General features: G+C 45.5%; 1 protein-coding gene across 5 annotated transcripts in view; it reads left to right on the plus strand.

Annotated features, from left to right (window-relative positions):
* Positions 1-21,707, plus strand: part of LOC135394161 (protein kinase C and casein kinase substrate in neurons protein 1-like) — a 79,087-nt gene that overhangs the window by 3,787 nt on the left and 53,593 nt on the right. Inside the window, exon 1 of one of the 5 annotated variants that reach the window (XM_064624724.1) lies at positions 17,764-17,908. The exons of the other annotated variants lie outside the window; for them this stretch is intronic. The gene's annotated coding sequence lies outside the window, so the exon portion shown is untranslated. Of the gene's footprint in view, positions 1-17,763; positions 17,909-21,707 lie in introns of those variants that run through there. 5 annotated transcript variants of the gene reach the window in all.

Consider the following 21,707-nt stretch of genomic DNA (forward strand, 5'->3'; position numbering starts at 1 on the left):
AGAGATGTGCGCAACCGCCTGCCGCAAGTAGACGCGTATGCATGCCGCCCCAGCTATACTGCCTCCGCCCGCGACTCTCCACAGCGAAAGCTTGACAAGATGGCGAACGACAACGAAGTCGAGCTACTTACTGTAGCGAACGTTTCCTTTCTTACATCTGAGCTTTTGCGAAATCAACATCGCAGACGCAAGAAACGCAGGCTTTGGGTTCACTCGCTATGTCGATAGCGCATTCTTTTCTTGTGAACAATGTTTAGCTTTCAACTTTCTGACACTGTGACAGTCAATATCTTACACGTTACTTACCTGCACTCCCAAATTTTATTCCAGTGTCCACCCAAAAAGTCATTTTAACGCAACGCTCTATATAATGTAGGTAGCAAGGACATTTTATTTCCGTCATAAATTCGCCGTCTGAAAAACGTGAGCATCACTGCGACATACCTTCCAGTCAACGACACCGTCAATGCTCTCATTGCTGGAGGCCGGAAGAAAACACGAACGCACGCAACTTCCGTTTACTTCCTGATGTGCGGATGTCGCTAAAAATCGTGCACTGCGCGATCGCCAAAAAGCGGAAAGCGGAGGTGGCTTTTCCCGCACAGCGGCAAGAGTTTACAGCGCCGCGTTCGCGTTTCCGCGCAGATTCTCCGCATGTGGGTACGCGGCCTAAAACTACATTGCATGCGCATAACACTGGGTCTAAAACAAAAGAAGTCGGAAACAGCAATACAGTCGGGAACGTAATCACTGTTGCTTGACATACTATTGGGATTATTTCCCACCAGACGTCGCCCGAAGTTTTATTGCACGTGAAAAATATTTAGCGTTCCCTGTCGCATGTATAACTACGCCGCCAACGTAAACCTGCCTGTCTGCTACGGTGCCTTTGAGACCTTGAGAATAAGGGTTTCGTTCGCAGGGTTCTCGAAAACCTAGCTAAATTTCTACACGAAGCAGGTACAGGCGTGTTCCCCTCGAGTTTAGCTAGGGAATGACATATTTGTGAAGGCCTCACGCGATCCATTGATTTTTAGGGAATTAAAGTTTGTCAGGTTTTCAATACATGGGAGTCTATGGGAGATGCAATAAAATCGCTTCTCTCGGCACGCCCGCCCGCAATATTTGGGCCAAAATGATGTCATTCCCTACAGTAACAGCCGGGAAGTTGATTGCAATCAACAAATTCGACAAACTTACAACTCTTAGGCAACTTGAGGCCTTGTATGTGTTTGTCCCCTGTATGTTGTTCCAGCCCCAGAACATCAGTTCTCCCATGCTTACTGCAGTTTTCCTGATCCCTGCGAATGAAAATAATGGCTTTGTCGTTTGCTAGCATGTTCTGCACGCTGGCGCAGACTATGTTACTTTCTTAAAGTGCGGAAGAAAAGCAAAACGAAGAAAGCAATTCTGCTATGTGCAGCCAACTCACTCCGGAAGCGAAAGTTAACTAGACCGCATGAGTCCGTCTTAAGGCACAGGTAGTCCGTTTAAACTGATCTTCGATAGCAGCGTCAAAACACAAAACTTTATACTGCTACTCGCAATTAACTGGAAAATTTACTGTCAAACATGCAATAAAGGGTCACAAAGACATCTCTATGCCTATAAGGAGAGGGACCTGAATGCGGCATAGAAGTGAAGTTACGTGCCTAAATAAGATTTCCCCCCCCCCCCCTTTCTTTCCCATCTGAGCACCTCTTGCCCATACCTACGAGTTATGCTTGTCCTCGTTTTCGCGGCTGTTATGTAAGAATAGTTTTTTCTCTTTTTTTTTTTTCATGGCCCAAGCATAGTATGAGTTCCCTGAGACTTAGCGTCCTCCGAAGCCGGGGTTCTTCTCACCATTCTTCCGCTCTGTTCTCTGTATAAAAAATTCAACGAACCATTGGCATAGTGTTCGCTACAGTTTGAGAGATTGCTTTTGTACTGTCAAAGACAAAAAAAAAAAAAAAAAGCCACCAAGCGCCCTTCCTCCTCACACAAACAGTAGACGCGTCTCTTGTTTTACAATGGGCAAGGGGGTCTTGGTTGATAGAGTGCAACCAGTCATGGGTGAAAATGATCAAAGCCCGAGACAATGTTAATACGCAGACGACCACAAACATATTGATCGGCTGTGTATTCCTTGTCTCGGCGTTTAATCATTGTTATCATGTATCACCAGTAACCTGCGTTTTGACTCTTCTTCAGTCATGGGTGTTACTTAAAAATAACCAAGTTACAGCTAGTCTGCAAAAATAGTAACTTAGCTGCTTTGCAGTTACATTTTACGAAAAAGAATGTAACTCTCAAAAACTGTTTTTGCTTGTACCGACCAAGCGTACTTGTACTCTGTTATAAACAGGGAATTTCCCGTGGGACCGAACAGCGAGAGACGACAAAATTCGTGGAATTCGTAGTTGGGGAAAAACGGCAGGGCATTTGAAGCCTCGACGAAAACGACGCTAGGCGACTGACACGTGAAAAGCATTGTTCCTGAGTAACTTCGTTGCAGTTACATTTTACAGTCACTTTAAACAGAAGCGGTAACTTGTTAGTTACAAGATCATTTTGTAGAGAAGTAAGTGCTAAAAGTCACTACCCAAGACTGGTTCTAACCTCCGCTCTGTCAGCGACGTTGGTCTTTCTGCTTTCGCCGCCTTCGAGACATTCGATTACTGGCCGGAGATGAACTGAGGAAGTACGAGGGGAAGAGAGGTCCTGGGCGACTCCCTACCAGAAAACGCACAAAAAGAAAAAAAATCCTGGCGACAGCTAGGCCACTGTCTAGACCGTGGCTAGAGGTTATTCCTGAGGCGCTTGAACTAGCACACGCCCTGTCTTAAAAGGGTTTAAGTGCCGGAACTAACTGGCTTCCCACTGGTGCTCGGATTGTTTTTTGTTCCGTCGGTGCTGTCGTTTTTTCATGACGCCACGTGCCAATGGCGTATAATTTTTTGCGAGCAGGAAATTTCTCTGCGGCACGTTGTGCGTCCTCCTTATTGAAAAGCACGGATGAGTTTTCTGTCTTCCGCGGGAAAACAATGTGAAGTTATCTCGTAGTCAGCTGTTACCATAAAAGAGCGACAGTTTATGCCACAGACAGTTTGCATGCGCATCGAAGTGAACGTACGTGCATTAAAACGAGACTTAAAGCGCTAGGGGAGGTTCCCTCCTCAGCAAACAAGGAATATTTCGTTGGCGACAGGATGAGGGGAAGATAATCTGCGATGAAATGAAAATAAATAGAGCGCGCAGTGTGGCTGTTGGGACCCACTTTCTTTGAGAGTCTGTTATCACCGTATTTATCTCAGAATGCCACGAACAGCTCTCTCAGTTCTTTGCTGTTTTCATTTCTTCGACGTCCTCGTCGGTCCATACAGTTGCCGATCAAATCTTCTTTTCCTCCTGAAGACCAAATTCAACCTGCACTGGGACTCGAACCAACCTGCTCGCATTGCAACTCTGTGGCGCTACTTTTATTTGCACCGTGCCAAATAGTAACCGAGTTATAGTTACTCTGTTTCAAATGTAACTAGTTAGAGCTACATTCACTACATTGAACAAACTTAGTTACTTCACAGTTACATTTAAAAATAAATTGAATAACTTATTTGTCTTTGCGATTGTACTGTGCAAGCGTAATTATACCGTCTTATAAACAGGTGATTTCCTGTGGGTCACTGTAAGACCGTCGGAGTTGGTCTCTAAGGCTGTCCTGGAAGCGTCTGAGATGACAAAATTAGTGGAATTCCTGGTTGGGAAAAACGACAGGGCATTGGAAGCGTCGACAAATTTCGCTAGAGAACTGACGCATAGAAAACATTGCAATACCATTACTACGGTTATATTTTAGTTATTTTAAATAAAAGCGGTAACCAGTTATAAGTTTTCCTTGTAAAAATTTAACTAGTTACAGTTGCTTGTAACTTAGTTACTACGTAAAGAGTGCTACAAAAGGACTTTGGTACAAAAAGGACGTATGCGCCTCTCGCTGTATAGCGGAATGTAGGCCGTCGCGTGCTAGTGTCTGCGTGTCACGTTCGTACCGCGGTCACCCGTTCACCAACTGCTGTCGGGAGCTTCCACGAAGGTTAGGTCATATTTTCGGAAAACAATGCATCGCGTGCACTGTGCGTTGTGTTCCACTCGTTTAATTGCGTCCCGTGTTCCCGTCGGCGAATTGATAAGCATGATTGTGCCGCGTTATTGCGAATCCGGTGAATGGAAGCGGTTCACCTATTGATTGGTAGAACGATGGTTCACCTGGCTGGAAATATGTACACTAATAGACGACACGCACGTGAAAGCACCAGCTTTTATTTACTATGTCACTCGACGAAGGTCTCTGCGATCGTGATGTCTGCTTCTGATTGGTCACTAGGGAGTTTCGGAAGATTGAAAACAAAAACTACATTATTAAAAAAAGGGTGTAGTTTAACTCCTTTCCCTTGCCACATATATCACTCCCTTTGGAGAGTACAATTGTCATTTGAAGTTGCCGACCTCATACACCCTTCATAAAAAAGAAAAAGGGTGTACAGTAACTCATTTTTTGGGAGTGTACACCGTTGCCACATATATCACTCCCTTTGGAGTGTACAATTACCCACAAGTAGGGAGTAAAGGGGGTCTCCTCACTCCCTGAAGGGACTCCTTTGGGAGTAATTGTACTCTCCAAAAGGGAATGATATATGTGGCAAGGGTGTACTCCCCAAAAAGGAGTTACTATACACCTTTAAAAAAAAAGTGTATGAGGTCGACAACTTCAAATGGTGATTGGCTCACTGTCCTTTCGGAACCGTTACCGCGAACGCCTTACTATCTTGCTGTGTATGCATTACTTATCCAAATAAACATATCCCCCTTCCCTCTCGCTGTGTCCCTGTCCGTATGCCGTTGAGGGTCCACAACGCTGTTCAGATGAATTGCGCACGTAACCACCACGATCTACTAGATTATAACGATAGATAACGTTAGATAGCATGGGCGGAGATTTGGGTGATCATAGTTGTCTCGCTACGTAAAGCTGCTAATAAGTGTTACATTGGCACGCCTCAGTTATTGGATAATAGAATCGCTTGCTGGAACATAGGAACAGATCGCAAGCAGCTGGTGTATTAGTAACATTCCCTTGCGTCTGGGGAGGCACGAACAGAAACAGACGAGAGTCAACTGACTGTGACTGACTCAAAGGACCGTATTTCTTGTTAAAAGAAAAAGACCTCATCTCTATGTGTTTGGTGAAGGACGCCGTAAAGCAAGCAGTGCATAGCGCTTTGCTTCGCTCTATCTCCTCCTCCAAAGACCGCTATGGTGCGACGTCGGTTATCAGTGGCTTTGGGTAGTGGAACGGTACTCCATTCATGTCTTGGATATGCAGTAATGGACCTGCTATTCGCTCGGTGGCCTGAGTCATGTAATCTCTCACGTCCATCAACGGAAGATAATCTTCAGTGGAATGCTTCGGGTAGCTAGAAAGCTTCCGAGGCTTCTGGGTGTTCCTTTCTCATCCATAACGGGGCTTCCCAAGACATACGATGCCGTTTCGGAATGAAACAAAACTGGCTTCTGCGTGTTGCAGCACACGTTGGAGGAGCTGAAGATTCGCATCGGCTCTTTGTCACTAAAAATCGTGCATATAATAGTACCGTCCACTGTCTCGTGTGTGCACAGTTTTGCAACAGTGTTACGATGTTGATTTTGCGAGACGATCCTAAGGACTGGAAGGTGGTTGGCTCGAATCCCACCACTGGCTGTGCTTTGAGATTTTCCCGGCAGACCGTCCTGGCTTACCTTCTGAAGTGTGCCCGGAACAAGTTGTCTCCTTCCCGCTGTCACCTGCTGATAGCCGCAGTTTCTTCGGGATGAGTACGAAAAAATGTTCACGATGAACAAGGTTGAACACGATGAAAATCTTCATTCATTGTTATTCGGTGTCGAGGTAGATAGTTACCGTTCGTTGGAAAAAAAAAGAAGAAAGGAAGAAGAGTAAATGAAAGTTTCTCGCTCTCTCCCTCATCATCCCTTTTCTCCCCCTATTTGTAATTAGCGTCCAAAATCGCCATCCGTATAAGTATTTGCACGAACTGAGTAATCGGCGATTACGCGTAACACTTTAGTGCACTTTGAACGCGCAAGTTTTTGGAACTTGAAAGGACGACAGCCATCATTTGGATCCTCTCAAGACGCGTGCACGTTTTGTCTCCCTGGGGCCATTAGGAAATACGCTCTTCCCCGTACCTTCTATCGAATGAGATGCGGTTGAAACAGCGACAAAAGAAAACGTTCCCTTTCTGTGTCGGCTACAAACGTGAGAAAGAAAAAGGGAGGGAATGTCGTTTACCTCAACTCATTTTTCTTTAGGATCATTTTAGTGATGTCAGGAATGTGTCCCTCTTTTTGAATGGCCATTAGTAGTTTTTCGCTGTCCGTCACAATAGAGGTTATTCGGATCTTTGGTGCGGTGAACTCCCTTCCCCCCTCTTCGTGGTTTTTGGTTGCTGTCGACTTGTCAGTGTTTTTTTAGTTTTGTGTGAGAATCGTGAAGCAACTGTGGACAGATGGAGATGACTGCAGGAAGGAATGGGAGACGGCGGTTTAGTATGCGACCTGGGGCATCTGTGCCGGCATTAATTCGGACAGTCTGCCAGAAAACCACTGACAGTAGAGGCGGTGGTATGATTTGAACCCACCACCTTCTAACGTTCAGCATGAACTTGATGTTTCTGTTACGTTCAGCATGATGTGTTTGTGTGATTGTCTGGACGGACTGGCTGGCCTGCGGAATTCTTTCGCAGCTCTGATATAGATGACATGAATTCGGGTACTGGGCGCATAGAAGAGTAAAGGGAATGTGTGAGAGTTGTTGAGACCGACAGTCATGGTTGCCGATGATTCAACTTATACGTGTTCCATGACGATTTCTTGCGTTCCAGGTTGCATGGGTAATTTGCTTCTGGAACTTCGTTGATCAAAAGGAACTACACACCGCGGAGCGTGTGATATAATATATTTAATCGGCTCTCTGCCAGATTACATGTGTATACGGTATCCCAGGGTTCGCAATTAAAAACGAAGAGATGTTCTTGTTTCAATGGCTTCATATTTGGCTTTCGGAATATTACGGTCGCCAGTATAGCAATGTTGCTCATTCATGTAACACTTTGACTTCCTCTAGCTGATGAATTTATGAATTTATTTATTTGAAATTGAAGTGCCAGAAAGAAAAAGAAAAAAAATCGTGGTCCCAAACTGTGGCTTGTTTTCTCATAGCTATACCAGAGACCCCAGCATGATTTCCTTAAAAGGCGGGTTTCTTCCTTTTTGCTTCATTCCTTTCTTTCTCGTTTCCTGTTTTATTCGTCGTTATTGGTCTACTTCCCCAGCTATAAAAAAGAAAAACAAATTTTCTACTCGACGGTGCTTCTTTTTCTTACCCGCCATTATCGCTAGCTGAACCTAATCTCCTCAGAGAGGGCAAAATAGGAATCGACGTCAGTTGATCAGTTAACCGACATACCGCAACACTTCATTTTAATGATGATGATTTGTGGTGTCCCATCGGGACTTGGACCGACTTCCGAAAGTTACCGTTACGTAAGCTCATCCAGTTTCCGCGTTCGACTATCGACGAAGCAATGTGTTACATATGCGTTCGCCGGTTGCTTTTTAATGGGGTCATTTCACAACGAATTCAATCTCAGTTTATTGGAACAACGAGGGCACACATCCAATCACGTTGCTTCATGCGCGTTCCTTTAGAGCGCATAATGGGGGCCGTCTCAACATCAGTGGCCCTGGATTAAAGTCATTACGCTTAGCCGCTGCTGTCGGCGAGATCTCCAAAGAATGCGTTGTATTCACGTGGACTTTTTCCGATTACTGTAAATGCCGTTCAAAAGCAGAGGCTGCAATCGGGCACCGATCTTGAGATTGCAGTTGTATACTCGCTTGTTGAGCTACACGTGTAGATTCCCTGTGAAAATTTATCTGTCTGCAGTCTCGAAGAAGCAGTGATGGGAAGTACTTTTCTTCAGTACTTTCCCTTCAAGTACCAAACTGGCAATGCAAACTCTTGCTTGCAAAAGCTTGGTCGCAAAATCATTTCTTTCGGCTCGTATAAACGAGTCAGCTATCCATGTTTTCTAGCTATCACTTCGCAAGACTGCTAGCTAAAGGCTTTGTAAAGGTAAGAGTCGAAACATAATTACCTCACGTTTCATCACTACCAACTGTTGAAACGTCCAGCGATACGAGCGAAATTTGTTACGTACTTGATGAGTACTTTAAAGTAACTTCGCAAAGGACTTTGTACTTTACTTCAAGTACAATTTTGATGTGTACTTTACTCATCACTGCGAAGAGGACACATGAAATGGTGTTCGTGACCCTTATCAGTGTGGTTGACTACGTCACGTCATTCCGGACATCACACGGCATGCAGCCCTATAGCTCACAGACTGCGTGACAGCGGAGGGGATCTTTCTCAGATCTCTGGGATCGAGGTGGCTCAACACCCAAGGGAGGAGCTCCCATTTGACCCTGGGATTGTACATTAGGGTCAGTCAGTTGTAGGATATAATGGCGGAGACCACGGCAGGTGAATCCTTTACGTGCTCCCCGCGTGGTCTTACGCGGTTGCGGTTTTGGCAACCGGTGATTTCCTTCTAGAAAGTCTGGGCAGCTTTCAAATCGAAAATTTTAGTCGAATCGACGTCTCTAGATCAGTCTTGACTAGTAACTATGTTACAAGTAACTTGTAACTAATTACTGCTTTTGGTTAAAGTAACTGTGACTAAGTTACTCAGGAATGGCAATGTTTCTCACGTGTCACTCTCCTAACGTCGTTCCCTGTTATCCTTGCGCCAGTAAGGTCAAATCAAATCAAAATCCTAATGTCGTTTATTTCGTCGAGGCTTCAAATACCATGCTGTTTTTCCCAACCAAGAATTGCTCTAATTTTGTCATCTTGTACGCAGCCATGATAGCCTTAGACTTAGCTCCCGGTGTGCTGTTAGGACCCATGGGAAATTCTTCGTTTATAACGCGGTATAACTATATGCTTGGACAGCAGAAGGTGTAAAACAAAGTTACATTTATTCGGCTTTTTTTTCGTAAAATGTAACGTAAATTACTTTAATGTGGTAACTGCATCTGGAACTAGTTACATTTCGGAAACAGTAACTGTAACGCGGGTGCTATTTCTATAGGCTAGCAAATTGTAGCTCAGATTTTTTTTTTTTTTTTCAGTAACTTACCCACGACTGGTCTAGATGGTCGTGGCTTTAGAAGTTCGATAAGCTCGTATTTTTAGAAAGTCTGGATGACCATGTAACAGAAAAAGAAAAAGTACGCTCATTCAACAACTCTCGAAGTACTATGGTAATAAAATGTGAGCAAGCTGGTGTAGGCTAGGTGTTGGTAACATTTCCCTGGGTCTGGGGAGATACAAGACAATTCTTGTCTCCCCAGATTACCTGCTGAGCAGGGGCGCGCATAGTGATATCTGACATGAGAGCGAAACAGTTGTCCTGGTTGGGAAACGTCGCTCCGGAGCACACTTTCTTGTGGGCGCCCCAAATGACTCTACATCGCCCTAATGACTGGGATGAGGTGGGTTCGAGTTCTGCTACCGACTTTGCTGTCTGAAGTTTCCATTCGGTTTGCCGGCAGGCCTCCATACGAATGGCGTCTGAAATCTGAACGAATGAAGTCTGCCCGGTACGTGTGCTCACCCCCCGCATCTCCCACTCCTTCCTGCTGTTTTGTTCACGTCTGTACGTCGCTCTACTTACAGTTGCTTCGCGATGAGGGATCAATCAATACCTGATCTGCGCGACGCTTGTATTGGAATGCTGAGGAGACAGTTTGTCTCGCTAGCATGTCCAGGACGCGAGCAACACTTGGCCTCCTTTACTATACTCTCCTTTATTCGTCGCTCGCTTTCTTAATTGTTGTGTCGGATGTTCAGTCTGGGCACTGTGACGTTCTCCGCGAACGTTGGCCTTGGCATGATCCCAGTTCTCTGCATGACATAAATAGCTTGCATATGGAGTGTGACTAATTATACGTATGGACCCAAGTAAAAAAGAAAGAGAGAGATGAGACACGATTAGAAAGAATGGAGAAAACCGCGAAGAAACGAGGCGTTTAATAACAGAAAAATTGTTCACGCATGGGATGTCTAGTACTCCCTCGTGCCAGCGCGGTGTAATGGTTAGCGCAGTCGATCAGCAGTCGAGGTATATGGGTTTGAGTGCTCCTGCCTTGTTTCGAGCCTCCCTCGACAGACTCCCGAGGCAAGCTCAAAACAGTCATGCAAACAAACTTCGAAGCAAGAGGGTTCGAATCCCGCTGCCGGTCCCTTTTCGCCGACTGGCCTTCTATAATCGAAATATGGGAGGCTTAATGTTCGTCCTTGCGGGTTTTGTTGGCCTCGGCTATTATTACGTAACAATTAGAATGTCGACGTGAGCGGTTTACATATTCCGTCGCTCATAACGGACATGAACTCGATATGAGCTCACATTGCCAAGGAGAGCGAGTGAGAAAGAGAAGAAAGGCATACTTCAGCAGGAGGAGGAGTCTGGAATGCAAGAGCGATTTTCTTTCTCTTTTGCACTGATTGTGGCCTTGCGCGATGAACGGTATTAGTTTCGTTGTGTGCGCTATTAATTGCCGTTCGAGATATCGATGAAAACGATATAATAGCCCTCGAGCGGGACGATATTAATCTAGCTCTAGACGCCACATTTGCAATTGCGCGTATCTTTTATGCGAGGTGTGAGACCGTTAAGAACCGCCATTGTGTCTCTACCATTAGGAGTACCATGCAGTTATTCGTATAGGAAATGGCGCAAAGTAGAGATTGAATGGGCGCACGACTGACAGCAAAGCATTTGGGCGCTGACAAAGTAGGCAAGCACCTAATCGCAGCAGATATAGCACCGGTCTGACTGCGTCGCACTAAATGCAGAGTTCGCAAATTCGAGAATTAACAATCCGGCGCTGCTTGCAAATTCGGCCGCCATCGGAAGTTTGGTAGGATTCGTTGCGTAGTGATGGTAGGATTCGTTGCGGACGTATGAAGTGGACTGCGGAAGGTGATACAGCGCTTCTGGTCTGCTTTTCTAGAATTTGTCGAAAGACAATTCGAAAGAAAAACCGGGTTTAATTTGACAGGGACAAATGCAAAGAGAACTTTAGTTTTGCCCAAGAAAGCTGAGGTTATTTTAAAGGTACTGTAAAGCAGTTGCAATAATAGTTCATTTTGCAATGTGCCCATCAAGTTCAACAGCCGTGGGGTCTACCGAATGGTCTACCGGGCCTCTGTAGATCTCAGAAAATTTGTCTGTTCGATAGGCTCAGTACTCTTGCGTCACAATTTTCGGTGGCTAAATTACATTGCATGCTCATAACAGTGGGTCTTAAACGAAAGAAGTCGGCGACGTAGTCATTGTGAGCAGGAAGCCAGTCGGGAACATAGATCACTGTTGCTTGACAAAATTGGGATTATTTTCCACCAGACGTCGCCCCGAGCCATGTTTCCCCAATTTTACTGGAAAGTATAAAAATATTTAGCGTTCCCTGTCCCATGCATAACTTATTGTGCTGGGTTTACAAGCAACAAGTTGTTAAACTGCCAACTGTTGCCAACATAACTGCTGCTTTACGGTACCTTTCAGCGACACTTTGTTTTAATTATCGTGTCTTCCTCACACAAGGCGATAGATATTCCAAACAAGGGACGAGCATAAAAAACAGCAGTCGACACGGACAAGCTCAACAAACTCGTCCATGCCAATACCAAAACCCATATACCAAATACCCATATCAATACCAAATACCATTCCAAAACACCTATACCGCTAGGCCCGTCTTTCAACTCTTAGGCGATTGATATTTTATGAAAATATAATTATGAGCCTCAGAGTGAGGGCAGAGGTCGTACGCCATCCAGAAAGAACCACAGAAAGGGGGGAAAAAGTGAGAGATCGAACCTACATTATCTAAAGTAGCGTTAGCGCGGTATCTTCTTTAGCTGCGATGTAGCGGGTGGATACATCATCACCTCGTCTGTGATATCTCCAAGGTAACGCTAAACACTAGAAGGTGGTTACCAACCAAATCATACCAGAGAATGTACCGTCGACGGATGACTGCGCAGTTCACCCTGAAGTCGGCCCAGGACGCTCTCGTACAAGGCTCCCAAAATAATCGAATTGTGAGTAGATTTACACGTAAGATGAGTCAGCATATTTATGTGGCAACATGCTGCACACGCAGAAGGGTAGGACTGCGGATAATTTCGACCATCTGGGGTTCTTGTGACGTGCGCCGGAAATCTCCGACACACGGTGCTGGAAGCAATGTTTACCTCCATTGGTCCAGGCCTGCGCATCACTCATAGCCACGATTGGTGCTCACGAGCAGTATTTCTCTACTCTTTGTCAAAGCGCGAGATACATCCACAAGTTGCTCTGTCGCTTTCAACATTTCATCACGGCCGGGTTGCGACTACCCCGAATCCGACGCCAATCTTTGAGATGGATGACTCGAAAGGAAAGTGTGAAGAAGAAGAAAAGCTTCGCTGGCGAAGGTCAGACGGGGATGCATCTCATTGCCTTACTTTTTTTTTTTTTTTTTTGTAGTGGTAGTCTCGCGTGTCCTTCTCTTCCTGCTTTGTCGCATTTTCTTTCCATGGGAGTGAACGGCATAATAGAAAGCAGAAAAGCGCCAACAAAATTGTTCGTGACTCAGTGGGGTGGCATCGCCTTCGGAAATCATCCGTCGAGCTTGTGGGGCGGTTCGATGGATGACCGCTACAGTTTTGCCCGGCGATGGTGTTTGCGTTGCATTCGAGGGTCGTGCTTAATATTGTTCGTGTTGGACGAAAGGAAGCGGATGCAATATCTATGCTCGTGATATTCTTCTCTCCTTATGGCTGTCACGGGGAAGAGGACCCTAGACGAAGGGCTGAAAATGTGGCCGAGTGGATACAGGATCTGTTAGTTGGTGGTAGCTCCGAGGTAGCTCCGAGAACTGGGATCGAATCCCAGCTCTCCCGTGCGAGGTTTTCGGGCGAGGCGTCGATCCCCTTCCCTGATTCCTTCCCGCTGTCCTCTTAGCATTTGTACACCTCTTACCTCGATGTAACTAGGTTTTAGGTTTTTATTTTTGGAAAGATTCGGCGCATGTTTTTCGGTGTTTATTGATTTTCACGAAATCGTCCTTTTTCCGTATTTTCTCCTGGCGTGTACGTGGTTTACCCGACAGTTATCTGCGAATAGAAATCACAATGTAGTTCCCGCACGACGCTCATTCAACATGGCGTTGTTCGCTGCGGTTGCGTTTTACGACTAACGAAAAGGTAAACAGACATCTTTTACAACCACGGTATTTCTGTATGGTTTTCTTATCTGTATCAAGAACTTGCTAGGCACGTGCAGCAATGTATTTCTGTCCTCGTTCCTGGAATGACCCTCTTTATTAGATGTTTTTTGGTTAAAACCGAATGGGGGAAATTTACCCGGTTTTTCGGTGTTTTTCGATTAAAGCCGAAAACGCGGAACCCTAGATATATACCGAAACTCACAGGGAACACGATTTCTTTCGTTGTACCGAATATTTGTACCGTTGTACAGAATATCATACCGAATATTGCGTCGAGCATGACTAAATATGGCAGCCAATGGTGGCAAGGAATAAAAGTTATTTCGCTGTACCGGGAATTTCGTTGTATAGAGTTTCGTCATATCGAGGCCGGTGCTAACGCGCAACTTGAAAAAAGTGTCCTCAGCGCTCCGACACTTTACTTCTATGAATCCTCCGTGCACTCTGCTTGCATGCCTCTAGACAGCGTGTCGTAAAGTGTGGCAGGCCACGGCATCCTTCGTGCGCCGTGACGGGTAGGTTATATCGAGCCTTCAGTGCGAAGCGTCAGCTGGACTTCGTGTTGGCATTTCCCCTTTTCTGCGAAGGCTCGCTGTTGCTCGAAGTGCGGGCGCATATTTTTGGAATGCGCCGTTTTACGTCAGAAAGCCGTGTCGATTGGATGTTCGCATTGGTATGCGGCTCGTCGCACCAATGTATGCGTAGCAGCGCAGAAAGAAGCAACAGACACGGCAAAGGACTTCATAATGTCAAAGCCTCAGTCTGGGCACACAGAGGGACGACACGAACATCGTGTTCGTGTCGTCCCTCTGTGTGTGCCCAGGCTCAGGCTTTGACATTATGGAGTTCATCCACCAGATGGCCTGTATATACCGGTATACGCCATCTTGGCGGTAAAGGACATTACGTGCTTGGCATGCCTCGCAGCCTAGCAGTGTGTCGGTTCGCGTCATTGGTGGCCAGTACGTGAAACTGGTCTACGTTGGAGGGGGGGGGGGGGGGTACCCGGATGCAGAAAAGGTTATAGCTCCGTAGGAAGTCGGAAGTATCAATACGTTGCACAGGCTGGTGCGGTACGTTGACCGTATGTGGGTATTTATCATTCACTCTTAGTACTTGAAGTGACACTTTCATAGGTGTGGTTCATTGCACCATACACGCATTGGCTATACTGCATGTAGGGGTATTCGAATCTAAGTATCGTTGTTTGACATCGATCCCTCGAACAAAGCTCAGTGTGTCTACCCAAGCAGCTCAATGTACTGAAAGCCGAGTGCAGTGAGGGTGGACGGGTAGGTCGAAGGCCTGGAACAGACCCGTGAAACTGAAGAACGTTGGTAAGACACATACCGTCCAACCCCATTGCACTCGACTTTCAGTGCTACGCTGTGCTGCCTGGGTACTTCTGACGTCAGGAGGGTTTTGGCCATTCGTATTGGCTCTGGTAAGCACGTGACTTGTCGTGACGTCACAGTCTGATGAATGTCCGCACTTGTGGTGCCAATTTTCTGTTGTGGTCTGTTGCGCCCCTTGCTGTAAAACCTGCAAAAGCAGGTTGGTATTGACGCAGATGTTGGACTTATCATACCATGGACGTAGCTTTATCATGGACGTAGCTTGAGGCGAAGTGACTGGTTAATAGCTCGTATAGCCGCAGTTACTTCGCGGTGTTGACGTGTAATGAAGAAATCGTTTGTTTGTGCTCAAATCCGAATCACAAACGTATGAACATGAGAGAACTGATGTTCTGAGGCTGGAACAACATAGAAGGACAAATACATACAAAGCCTCAATTTAATGCCTAAGAAACTAACGATGAAAGATGGAAGTCAATGAAAAGGTTAGCCAGCTGTAGGACTCGAAGCCACATCTTCTGGATTACCGGTCCAGGGCTCTACCAATTGAGCTAAGCTAACGCACCTCCCCAACGTTAACCTTTCATCGTTAATTTCTTAGGCAAGTTGAGGCTTTGTATGTATTTGTCCTTTCTGTGTTGTTCAGGCTCAGAATATCACTTCTCTCATGTTCAACAGTTGCCGCTTGCGTCCCATCGTATGATTGTGTGTATGAGTGAGAAAAATGTAAGAGTGAAAGGGGGATGAGTGAGAGAGAGAGTGGTTGTTATGTCCCTTCATATGACGCGCCATTGGAAGTCGTTGGGGAGGTGTGTTAGCTTAGCTCAGTTGGTAGAGCCCTGGATCGGTAATCCAGAAGATGTGGGTTCGAGTCCTACAGGTGACTAACCTTTTCATTGACTTTCATCTTTCATCACAAACGTATGTCCTCTTTAGAGTTCGTGATTCCGAGACCACACGTGATTGCTAGACTCAACGGCCGATGGATCTCATCCGCACGAGGCGAGCCTATGCACTATTGTGTGCAGCCATGGTGGTCGCATATTGTCATTTCGTGCATGTGTACATGTGTGCAACGTGGAGCCGCTGTTTTACCCGAGCCATCAGTTCCAGGGTCGTTCTACTTGCGGGTGCTAAATTTAACGCCTTCCAGAGCAGAATAGCTACAATATTTAAAGCAACGTGATGAAACTTAGACATTTGACTTTTGTCGTCGTGCACGCATTGGCGTCGTGGACCTGAAACAAACAAACAAACAAAAACTTTGTAACGCGTACTGGTTGACAAGAGAGGCCTCTGGGATTAACCAGTAATGGCAGAGCAGAGAGCGCCCTAGTCGTTCTTGCTGGTTGTCAGAAACACGACCTCTCCCCGTGCTGATGTCTATGGAACAGGGGAGCATCGCTCACAGAGATGCCCGCCGTCACAGGCGAACCAGTTTCAGTTCTGGTGCGGTGCCGATTTTCCACGTATCAATATTTGCTGTTAGACGAACACCGCGGGTTTACGTCGGCGAAATAACGGTGGTGTGGAGTGTCACAACCACGTTAGGGGAACACCCTGGAACTGTAGAATGAATTTGAGATTAAACTTGGTGTTCGACTGTACGTTATGGGGAGATGCCAGATGCAAAATTTCATGCAGCGGAGTGCTGTAGTGACATTAACAGAAAAAAAAAAGAAAAAAAAAAAGTCAGACGCGAATTCTGTTACTGCACCATGCCGGACGAAGTAGAGGTTCGCGACCGAGATACAGGTGTTTGGCTCAGCTGCCACAGTCAAAACAATACACTCTGATCTGTGTATGGGAAGAAACTCATTTTCAATTCTCAAAACAATTATTTCCGCTTACGCTGCACGGTTCTATCCCTTCCCTCGTTTCTCCTTCTCGATGATCTGTCAACTGATGTCCATCAGCTCGAAGACGCTGCGTTTAAGACATTGTACGACACCGAATAGTGCTCAATTCATGGTTGCCAAGCATCCTTGTTCTACATTGTAGCCGATGTTGCTTTTTCCCCGCGGCTTTATTATTACTTTTTCCTCTACTACGTTCAGCGCTCGAAATGCGCGCTGCTGTATTTTCCAAAACGCTCCCTTCAAACCGTTCTTATTTTTGTATGTCTGAAAAAAAGAAAAAGAAAACTGTGTTGCCGTCGTCACAAACGTCCACATCGATTTAGCAATTTGAGAAGGGTATCCGTCGGACCTTCACAAAAGGAAGGCTCAGCTGCTGGATTTTTTTTTTTTTTTTCTGCGTCCTTTCAGCGTTAATTTTCCAGTTTTGCTTTTGTAACATGGGCTGCATTGATGAGAACGTCGTCTTAGATAAAGCCCCACTATCCCTGCGTTTTGGCGCAGACTTCAATCATCATCATCACTATCGCTGCGCTAATCGTGAAATTGCGCTGTTTCGTTTCCATGGGAAAGTGGGAGTTCATTAACCTGCTTCGCACTGTGGATTCACTTGAATGGCAGTTATAGAAAAGGAAAAGAGAAGAGAGAGTTCCGTTTACGTTGGCGCAGAGAAGCAGAGCACTTTTCACCGGTTGATTTGTTTCCAGCTCACGTTATCGAAACGTAGTGGTGATACGGTAGCGGAATGAATTCAGTTCTGTTCGTGTTCAAGGCTATTGATCACCATGCACTTCTCCATCAGCCCCCGCATAGCTAGCTGTTATAGCTTTGTCTCCCGCACCACGCGGGCCTTACGAAACGGTTGGGCGCCGTGCCATTGTGTTACGCCCACCAGTATGCGGTCTATCAGAATATGTATTCGACCGACTTCGTCCTTCTTTCCAATCTGAAAGCGACAACAAAGACTCCCTTCTTCCGATGTTATCTAACTTGCGCAAGGAATAACCTCGGTTAATAAGAAATCTGTCGTCTCCTCCGATGTATGCGCAACTCGACTGTGTCGCCACCTCGGAGCGCGTTTTTCAAGCCGCCGTCCCTCCAGCGGTGGTCTTCCAGGAGCGCATGGAGAAGCGGTTCTCGTCTGCTGCGTTTTTCTGTTTTTGCTGGCCAGCGAGCGAGGGATACCGCTTCGGGCGAATATTTTCTCGCCGAGTGTGGCTCGCTCTTTTTTTGTTTTTTTTACAACCAAGTTTCTTCAGTATGTGACCCCGGATGGCTCGCGCGATCTGTGAAGGCAACGGCGCAAGCTTGACCTAAACGGTAAGCTGCCCTGCGTTTGTCCGATGTTCGCGTCGCCTGTATTTATCGTAGCAGACAAGTCGTCTGCTAAATGCGTTGAATCTTTTCCGCGTCATTGCTGGTTTTACCCATGGTTCAGTTTGAAGTATGAGACTAGTTTCTAAAGCGTGCTCGATGTAGTAAAAAAAAAAAGAAAAAGCTGTACGCGATGTCACCGAAGCGCGTCCTTCCCTGTTCCTCGTACACGTGATATCCCGTTTCGGTCGCTCTTACTCAAGGTCGGATATTGCAGCAACGTCGGGGTATGTGGTGAGGGGGAAGGTATATATACCTCTGCTATCTTTCCAAATTTGTGTTCATAGTTTGTCTGTGACTGTCCGATAGAACGCTACTTCTGGGAAGAGTGGAGGTCTCCGTAAACTTTATACTGCACTAGATGCTGTAGACATGTGCCGGTTAGCAGCTTTGTGTTTTGACCCCTGTCACCACTACCCCTCGCGAAGGGCAACAAAAGAGGGGTTCCCTGTGTCCTGCGGAGGAGATGGCGAGTCCCATCTTCCTCCTGACGGCCACATTTCCACTGGTTTTACAACCGGGCGGTGTAAATATGTGCGCAAATTAGGTTAGATTAGATTAGTTTCACAGCCAAAAAAAAAAAAAAAACAAATCCTGCTTTAATAATACATGTCTTAAACGCATTACACGAGCGCACTTCTCGGTGGACTCAAATATTTAACTGCAATTTGCCCTTTCAGTCTGCAAGTAATGAGCCGCAAGTTGTTACGGTTAATCGTATCTTTACGTCTTACATAACAGTTCTGCAGCAAGAATGTTGTCTGAATGAATGTTTCGCACGGCAGAATGTCGACGAGAATCGGTTTTCATATTTCGTTACGAAAAGATGGTTGAGGTTTCTAGAAAATTTTGTATTTCTAATTATTTTTTTTCTTCTGGTTTCTGCATTTCCTTCGAGTTTTAAAGAAAAATTACAAATGTCCAAGAGAAGTATCGCCTTTTCTTTTTGTAATGTCAGTGGAAATTCATTCCTTTTTACCTCCAATGTGTAATTTTTCGAACATTTGTTTTGGTGTCGGGGAAAATTTTCAGGATCACATTTCTGCGAAACTGCACTGTAAAGTTACTTTATGTGCAAGCAGGACACACAGGATTCGACGCGTCCAGTTACGGTTTAGCGTTTCTGAGGTTCGCATTTGATAGCCTAGTAAAATCCCAGTGAAGCAAAGTGCCTATCTGTAATTGATAAATTCATTACACATGGTGTATGTTTTTTTTTTTTTTTTTCTGCACCAGATTTTTAAAGGAGGGGGCTACACGAGCAGCATAGATACCGTTTTTGCAGGTGGAGTTATGCGGCTAGCGGACATTCTCTCGAAGACAGTATGTTACTACAGGTGACTAATCACCTAACGTTCATTAAATTTTTAACAGGGGGCTTTCGGGCAAAAATATGGGGGACAATTCTCGTTGAAAGCCATCCACTTAAAAAAAAAAAAAAAAGATAGATAGATCCTGATATGCGCATGTGCGTTGGAATATCCCCGGAACATATCCGGATGCAAATGAACCGAAACAAATACCATTAGGTTAGCGTTCTTTCTTCGTCAGGTGGTCACGTGCTTTGGAGCAATGGTGTTAATTGGAGTATGAGCTGATCTGCTGGCGAGATCAACCGCTTTGCGGTCAATATAAGCCTCTAAAGGCGAATGTATTGCTCTCCTGGAGTGCACGGTTTTTTGGTTTTGGCTTTTGATTTGCGTAGCAAAGTTCAGTGCAACGCATGTGCTCGTTCAGGACTTTTAAAAATAGAATGACTTTGAAGGGGGATTGTCTCCCGTTCTGCTGTCTCACTTGTGCTGGAATTCCCACAAATAAAGAGTCGGTGAATTTAGGTGCTCTAAAACCCGGCGCGAGCCCTTAATTTTCGCGAATTTCGGGAATCGAGAAAATTCGCGAACTTTCAGGGCACGCGAAACTTTCAAAACAAAGGAGGAGATCGAGGAGCTCCAGGAGCTAGCGAAATTTAGTGGTCGCGAATATATCCCTGTTGCTTGATTCGCGAAAATTTAGGGCCGCGAAATTAAAGGGTTTTACAGTAATTAGTCCTCCAGCAGTTACATACTCGAGAGAACGTCCGCCTGGCCGTATAACGCACCTGCAAAAATGTCATCTCTGCTGCCTTCGTAGCTTTTTAATAAAAAATTTCGAGCAGAAAAAAAAAAAAAGACGGAAGAAAGAGGCACATGTACCCCCTGCTAGGTACATCCAGCTTAGTGGATGTCAGTGTTTGCCATAGCCTGGACTGGTAAGCGTGGCTGGTCACTCTGGTGACGTTATACCGACTGTACTCGCTACAGAAATGTACCTACAAAAAAAAGGCGGCCTTATCATTTGCTGTACTATTCGCGAGCTTTACAGTGTACTGCTCGCGTTGCTATATAGTGACGCTCTCAAACTGACTTCTGCGACTGCAATTTTAATGTCAAGAAGACTTCTCGGTGCCACTAAACTTGATAGATGGTTTCATTGGACGTGCCCTGTATCTGTCGGGTGGGACTTTTGCCAACGTATATAGAACCGAAAGTATAGTATCGCTTTTTTCAGCCCTTTTAATTTTCCTGGCGCCTAGAGAACAACGAAACCATTTCTTCTCTCTCGAAGTAAAGGAGAGAGAAAAAAAAAAGGTCGCTTCTGGTGCTAATTGCTTCCGACCTATTTATGGAACAGAAAAAGAAAAAAGTCCATCGATTTTGGATCCGATTGAATGGGACCGGCGCGGCCAACGAGCAATGCATTGAGACATCCTTGGAGCGTTTCGTACTTTTTTCTGCGATCGTGAAACTCTCATCATAAATGACAAGAAGCAAATAGTAACCGAGCTATACACCCGAAGGAAGTGTTGAAACTACAAAGAATGAAATATCTATCTACCTAATAGTGCAGACTGCACGAAAGCTCAAAATCTTCTCGAGACTTTACGATATAACTGCAAATCCTTGCTGAGTGAATATAGTTGTAAGAAGTACAAATATAAATTTATTATAACTTTCGCCACGTACGATTACACGCGCCTTATACGCCCTGCCCGCATGCACACTTCTGTATACATGTTGTTTACAGAAAGCGCTCTCTGCTGTTGAGTGGTTCTCGAGATTTGTAACGCCACTGAAGGTTGCTCGCCGAGGTAACATGGCCTTGTGACTTGGAGGCTGATAACGTTCGATCTCCGCAGAGATAAATTTTTTTTATAGATGGATGGATGGAATTATGCACATTGTTTGGATAGGCTGGTCGTGATGTTTTTATCGTTCTGGATGGAATGAGATTATAGGATTGGATAGTGTCTATTGATGGGTTTTATTGAACTATAGGAAGTTGTATCGTTGCCAAATTGCAATGAAACTGATGTGGAATCTTCTAGCCGTCGTTGTTCTTGGCGAAATTTCCCCTATTTATCTCTATCGAACGCGAAATAAATTCCCCGGGGAAATTATAATCAGAAGGCAGGGAAATAAAACACCAACATTGGAACTGAACTGAGAACCCGTGGCGTCACAAGATGAAGTGGATACGTGCTCTTCTACGCGTGAAAACGCTCCACCTGCGCCATATTTGTGCCGTCACGCGGTTGTCCACGGAGATATTTTTTTAATTAGTTAGCGCCGCGAATCATCTGTGGCTATGAGCGGCGTACAGACGTGGACAGATGGAGAGAGGACAGCAGGAAGGAGTGGGGGACAGGGGTGGTTAATGTGCGTCCTGGGCCGACTTCAGGGGGAACTGTGCCGACATTCGTCTGGAA

The sequence above is a fragment of the Ornithodoros turicata genome, chromosome 5 (assembly GCF_037126465.1).
Source record: "Ornithodoros turicata isolate Travis chromosome 5, ASM3712646v1, whole genome shotgun sequence".
NCBI classification, from domain to species: domain Eukaryota; kingdom Metazoa; phylum Arthropoda; class Arachnida; order Ixodida; family Argasidae; genus Ornithodoros; species Ornithodoros turicata.